We start from the raw sequence: 7,459 nt of genomic DNA, 5'->3' as shown, positions 1-7,459 counted from the left end.
GAGAATCCCGTACAAAGCGCTTTCCATGATGTAATTTGTTTATTTTATACATGCTGAGATTTTTTTATTTATCCAGCTTTAATTGGTTCTCTAAAATAATTACAAAACTCCTGTATTAAATTCTCTTCGAAAAATTAAGTTTTTACTAAAATCGACACGTGAAAATATCACCAATCAAAAATTATAACTAGTGCAAAGGATAGCAAACATTTCAATTCTTAATTAAATAAAAAAATAACAAAAGAAACAAATCCAAAATTGGTAAAGCCAATAAAGTTTAGTTTGTCACTGCGTAGGGCTGTCTTTGTCTGACGATTCAAACACCCGCTTGATGCGTTTGTGTACTTTCATTATAACAATAAAACACTTGACAGCTATGTGTACATGATTACCAGACCTGTTCAGCGCGGATGCGTTTGTGTACTTTCATTATAACCAAAAAACACGTGAGAGCTATGTGTGTATGTTTACCAAACCTGTTCATTAAGCTCTTTTGGCTGGATTTCCTCGATTCTTCTGCTTTCATTTTTGGAGTTGAGAAACTCAGTCAGCAAACTTACATCTCTTCATGTCTTTGAAAAAGTGTTCTTGTTTTTTTGGTCTTCGATAAACTTGTCTATAAGTTTGTCTAGAGACACAAATCTTCTTAATTGTTCAGCCATCCTCAAAAATACCTCCTAGCTCTTGATAAGTTTGAATTACAAACAACTCGAGTAAACCGAAAATATTATTTTGTCAAAGCTGCCCGACAAAGCCACCTGAGATGACCGCGAAAAAGCCTGCGGAAACACAATTCGCTTAAACCATGGTTTGTTATTGGACGAAACAATTTTTTCACGTGTGAGAAACTCGTTTCGCCTCTCTGATTGGTCGAAGTAAAATCCAAAACGCTTTTTCACACAGCAAAATTTGATGCAAAAATCTCAGTATATATGGAACAAATTAGAGTTAAGACTAATATGTGGATATCAACAGGGATGGTGGAATTGAAATTCCAGAAGCATATGGATTCCCATGGTCAAGAAACACAAAAGGAGAATCGTACAACAGCGGCCTGCCAGGGGGACAACTTCTCTGCAGAACAATGAGGATCAAAATGCGCCAATCACAACCAACCATCACTATAGAAATGATGCTGCGCAACCAGTTGACCTTATTGCCTGAGGGAAGACTTTCGGTGTACTTAAGCAGTCAAAAGTCATAAAATCCAACTTAAGTGACTACACCTGTACATTATGAGACAAATGGTAATACACTTGTTATTATTGTACTGAGATGAACAACATCAACCTTATAAACTGCTATACACTTAAAACTGTGGTCAAACATGAAGACCTTTCTTCAATAGTATTTGATGAGATGGTAAAATGTCACTGATTTCTACTTATACTTATGTTCTGGCACAGTTCTGTTAATTTTTTTTTACTCTGGCAAAAGTCAACAAAGGGTGGGGGGCTTATGAGCAGGGATACTTATAAAGGAATACCATACATTTTTAAAGGGGCAGTATCATGGGAGATCGATGGGAGATATCATGATTTTCGGCCAAAATTCACTAAATTTAACTTTGAAAACTGTGTTAATTAATTTCTCAATCGCTAATTTAAAGAAATATTAATAGTGATTCTAAGACGAAAGGTTGAACCAAAACATAGTACAACCAGCGATTTTTAGTGCGTTGCAACAGCGAAATTTGAAAACGTCTGCCAGACGTTTTCAAATTTGAATCCCTCTCTATCTTGGTCATCTGCTGGCGAAAATATCCTTAGATAGTTTCTTTGCATTCTGATAGTCTTTTAATGGACTTTTGTCATTATATCTTGACTGCTATCAACCGAATAGCATCTTTCCGATTTTCGATGTGTTACTAAAAATAGCGTGATACTGTCCCTTTAAGGGAGAGTGTGTTTATACATAAAGATAGGTCTATAAGCGGAAGGGAGGTGCTTATAACTTGGGGCAGGGGGCTAAAAAACGCAAATTTTTGTTTACAAAAAGAATGCCCTTTAACCAAGGTGGACTAATATAAAATATGATAAATGAGGAGCGGGGGGGATTATAATCATGGTCTTATGATACATCCATTATTTATGAGAAAACATCTTGGATTAATTTTTGGCGTTTTGCGGTGCCCGATTCATTTGATGCAGTTGGATTGGCATTCTCATCCCTGCAATCAACTTCAATTACTGTCAGGCCTGCTGGTAGCTGGGTATTGTCCACTATGCACATATTATGGAGAACAACTGTTGCAACAATAATGTTGCAATAGTGATCTGGCTAAAATTGTATGCCCCCCCCCCTCCCCCAGAAAAATCCAAACAACGAAACCTTTGTTTCAACAATCCAAAGGACCTCTCAACAACATTCCGTGTCTTAGTGTGGCTTCGCTGGTAATTCTGCTCACCGGGGGTGTTCACTTTCTCTGGATTTAGAGCGGTCATGAGGTAGGGCTGGAGGGCATACCCCCTGTCCCCTAGCAGCCATCCTCCTTTTTCCGTTGTCTCCATATGCAGTTGCAATGCACTGGCATTGAACACAACTGAGTCGTGGGCTGAGCCATGCCATTTGGCGACAAGGTTAGTGAATCTCTTGTCTGCATTGCAGACTGCCATGACATTGATTGCGTGGTATCCTTTGTGGCACATGTAGAGATATTCCTCTTTTGATGGGGCTCGAATCGAAATAAGGGTGCAATCAATCGCCCCAATTACCTTGGGAAAGCCAGCAAGGGTGTAAAAATTTCTCATGGTTTCCTGCAAGTAAATATGTGACATACCGATTTATTTAAAAAAAATTAATGTGCTGCCTTTACAACTTTACTTTTTGGATCATGACGTTGTAAAGGTTGTATTTACACACAAAGTTATCGCCATTATGGAAACGATTTTTGGCTTTGCCCTTGACTAGCAGAAGAATTGGGGCCTTGGGAAGCATTCAATAAATTAGTAGTTTTAGAACACTTGTAAACGGGAAGTTCTGTAACGTGCCAGACCCACAACAGCGACCAATAATTCCAAATCCATAAACAAAATGCGGACCGCCGAGAAAACAGTTCGTATTTCGTAGGGGTGCTATTTCAGTGTCTGTTTTTCTTGAAAAATTTTCAATAGTAAATTGTTTTAGCCCGTCTTTTTGTGTAACAACGCATACCCTCTAGGAAATAAACATGAATTATGGCTGTTCCCAACTATAAACAGCAAAAATAACAACTCAGCAAAACTTTATTTCTTGAAATTTTCGAAGGGCGATATTAGGGAGAATTCACTTTTAGCGATTTAACAGGATTTTGGAAACCAAATTGTATTTACATGTATTTACATTTAACTCTTCCGATGTCATGGGGAACTTTATACATTCCCTGGCAAAGGTACACAAACAATTGGAAATTGTGTGTACACAACGACTTGCGCTGGCTCTTGAGACACCCATGGTGTCTCAGATAACTTTCAGAAAACTTCTGGTTGCGTAATAACGCAAGGCTGTTAATACCTAAAAGAGTTGACAACCGTTTCAATACAAATTACCACTGTGACACGGCTTTTTCACAAGTTATAATGACCAGTAAATAAATAAATAGAAACTCACTAACCTGTGTCTCCGCACTCAGTGGAAAGTTTCTGTTTGTGTTGGGTCTTAATTCCGACTCCAACTTGTTAATTAACCACATAATTCGCTTGGGTGACAACCTGTAGCGCTCCACAACCTCGTTTCTTCGTATTCCATCCAACACAGTTCTTGTATCGTAATTTCTTTTTTCGCGATTTGGCAACAAAAGTGCCCCGACAGCGGTGGCCATTTTTTTCGATAAGATTTTAACCCGAAAAAAGTTTTTTTCAGGAGCACGCAAGCACCCGAAAATTTTCTGGGGAAAATGACGTGACTTTCCTCGGGCCCGAAAAGTTCGTGGGCTTTGAGGAACACCAGAAATCGTTTTGGGGGGCTTTACAGGGAGCTTTTTGGGCCCGAAAAGTTCTCGGGAGTTTTGAGAAACGCACGCCTGGTGAGAACAGAGGCTACCATTCACAGGTCCTCTACCCTTGCCAAACGGCAAAATCACTCAAGGGGCTCTACAGGTACAGGTGAGATGGCACCAGCAGCCACAACTGTAACAAGGCACCCGTCCATAGGGAAGAACAAGACAAATAATCACCAACACCCACAAAGTATAGACGAAACACATCCCAATGTACTCGCTGCCATGACAGAAACTTAAGAGCCATTGTCTGAGAAAACAGGGCAGACGTCATGAATAGGGGTCGGCCGATTTTCTTCATTTTTTAGCTGTTTTCTTCTTTTGGTCAGTGATGTTCAAAGGCAATATTTGTATATTCAAACACCTTATAGTTTTCGAGATCCGACCACCCCTCTCCCCCCCTCTCCCCCCCCCCCTCTCATGGTAAATGTTCATAAGTGTTAGGCTGCATAGACGATCCTCACCCATTCTGTCCTTAAATAAGTCTTTAGTTACCGCAGACAAGAAAAGGAACGCTCTGCATCCACAGTACCTACTGGAAGGGTACAACCAATTGTTAATAGTGTCTTGATGTTGGTTAAACGGTCCTCATCAGCAGTGAGGTGTCTTTGCCTTTGTTCTTCAGTTTAGTCATCTCCTCTTTAAAAGCTTCTCTCTGCGTTTCTCTTATGATTTCTTCTTCAGCTGCATGTAGCTCTTCCATGTTCACGGGCTGATATTTGTGTGATGCAAATCTTGTGTTCACTCCTTTGGTTTACGTCATCCCTCCGTGAACTCTGTCTGGTGGAATCCTTTGGAACCGCAGACATACAGCCACAACGCGATTTGCCCTATACCAGCCTGAGAAGTATTCCAGCTATTGAACAAGATTCGACATTTGTTCCTTTTTGATAACACTCGTAGCCAGTGACGACACTTTCTTTACTTCCTTATCATGTTTCTTGAGGGGTTCTGGGTCGCTGTCGTCCAAGTTCTTCCAGCCAACATGGTGTTCCTGTTGTGATTCAGATGGACAACGTAACAAGCATTTATTCTCAAACAAGCATGCTGGAAGAGATGCATGTATGCGCATGCGCCAATACATTTGTGTTGCGTAACAAACTATAACATCCCCCTTTTTCCAACAAGGAAGGAGGAGAACAACTATGTAAAACAAAATACACACAATAGAACCTAACGAGATCAAACAAAAATTAAGCAATGTTGACTGTTCATTTGAATGTTCATGATCCTAAACTGCAACAATAACTTGGTAAGAAAATCAGTTTTGAGTTCAGGTCATAAATTCAACTTGGCATGGGGTTTGATCACCCTGGTGGAACGACGCACTGCAGACTCTTTGGTCACAGGTCCTGGAGTGGTTACCGGGCTAGGTGCCAGGGATGTTGGTGTGGTCTGCTCGGTTGTAGTTGTGCTTTCATTAGACAGTGCGCTTGGTGAAGTGGTACAGGTTTCGGGTTATGGTGCTAGTGGGGGCTCTGCAATTTTCATGTTGCTGCTGTGCTGCAACATTTTGGTTTCCCCTGTAGGGCAGATGTGGCAGCAGTTACGCTGGCGGACACTGCCATTTGCCTTGTAGCCAGTGAGCGAGGGGTCTGTATGCTGCATTTGACATCACCTGGTTCCCACTTGTGGCTGTGAGGATTGAAAACACGTACAGGGTCTCCAGGGTATATCGTAGGGAGAGGCTTGGAAGTTTTGTCGTATTGCAGCTGTTGCTTTTCCAGCCTTGTTTGGAGTTTGGAGTTGCTATCTCCATCTGCTGACAGGGAGAGGCTTGGTTTAGATATTGCTGGAAGTTGGCTTGATAAACTCTTGAGTTTAAGAGTTCTGCTGGCGACGGAATGCTGTGATCAAGAGGAGTGCTTCGCAGGCAATAGCACAGCGAGATGAGGATCTGCACCAACTTTTGTAGAAGGTTCTTTACCGTTTGCACTGTTCTCTCGATAAAACCATTAGCCTGTGGCAGGTATGGGCTAGTGGTTGTTTGGACAAATCCATAGCTACTGCTGAACTCCTGGAATATGGCAGAAGTGAACTGGGCATCATTGCCAGTGACAAGTTTCCTTGGGATGCCATGCCCCTCAAATATGGAATTTAGGTGGGCAATTGCTGTATCTGATCAGATGTTGCTCAACTTCCTCACTAGAGGGAATTTGCTATAGTAATCAGATATTAGCAAATAGGGTGAGTTGTTCCAAAAGAACAAATCAGATCCGAGAGTGTGTCATGGTTTCCCAGGAACATCATGGGCCATGAGGGGCTCCTTCACATTCATGTTTTGATTGTGTTGGCATGGAGCACAGCCCTTTACCATTTCTTCAATGTCCCGATTGATGTTGCCCCAGAACACTGATCCCTTGGCACGGAGTTTGCACTTTTCTGCGCCCTGGTGTGCAAAGTGCAGCTGCTGCAATACAGCGGATTGTAGGCTTTTAGGGATGAGGATGCATATGCCCTGCAAGATGATGCCATCTGCGACGGTTAATTCATCACGATAATTCCAAAATGCGTGTAGGTGCGCTGGGCATTCTGATCTTGTATTGGGCCAACCTTGCGTGATAACTGCATGGAGTGAGAGGAGAACTTCATCTTTAGTTGTTTCCTCTTAAATTTCATTGATCCCTGTTGGGGTAGCGTTCAGGTGAAGGTGCAGTTCATGGACTGATACATCAAGCCCTTAAATTGTGTCGCCTGGGAGTTGGGCTGATTCGAGACAGTGCGTCAGCCAGTGGAACATTCTTTCCTGGAACATACTTTATTTCCACATCATACTTTTGAATCCTAAGCATCATTCTTGCGATGCGTGGTTTAAAGGACGAGATATATTTCTTGAAAATCGCCTCTAACGGCTTGTGGTCTGTCTCAACAGTGACGTGCCGGCCATATGCATAGTAGTGAAACTTCTTAAGGCCATGTACAATAGCAAGCATTTCTCTTCAATGTTTGAATAACGGGCTTCAGTTTCAGTGAGAAGCTTGCTCCTGTATTCAATAGGGCCTTTGTGGTGAAAGAGAGTCGCACCAAGACCACGGATGGATGCATCAACTTGGATGGTGACTGGGTTTGTATGTCGAAGTGCTGGAGTGAGCTTGTGGATGTGACTGCCTCTTTGACCTTGTCGACGGCTGACTGGTGTTCTGGGCCCTGTTGGAATTCGCTGCTCTTCTTTGTCAGATCCCAGAGGTTAGCTGACAGGGAAGCTAGGTTGGGGACAAAACAACTGAGAAACTGTCGCTGATATTTCCAAAGAAGGGTATTTCAGTACACTTTATCTTGCACTTGTCTGGGTTGAAGTGGAGGCCAGTTTCACGCGCTCGTTCCAGGACAGCTCTTAGGTTTGCGTCATGGTCACTCTGGTCATGCCCATAGATAACAATGTTGTCGGCAATACCTGTGACACTTGGAAGATCACTGAATGCCTCGTCAACTTTCTTCTGAAAAATGTCCTGAGCACAGATGAGGCCGAACGGGAGTCTCAAG

Source organism: Pavona decussata, unplaced genomic scaffold, assembly GCF_977016875.1.
Source record: "Pavona decussata unplaced genomic scaffold, jaPavDecu1.1 SCAFFOLD_72, whole genome shotgun sequence".
In the NCBI taxonomy this organism is placed as follows: Eukaryota; Metazoa; Cnidaria; class Anthozoa; order Scleractinia; family Agariciidae; genus Pavona; species Pavona decussata.
The sequence above is the reverse complement of the archived record's forward strand: the minus strand, read 5'-3'. Positions refer to the sequence as shown.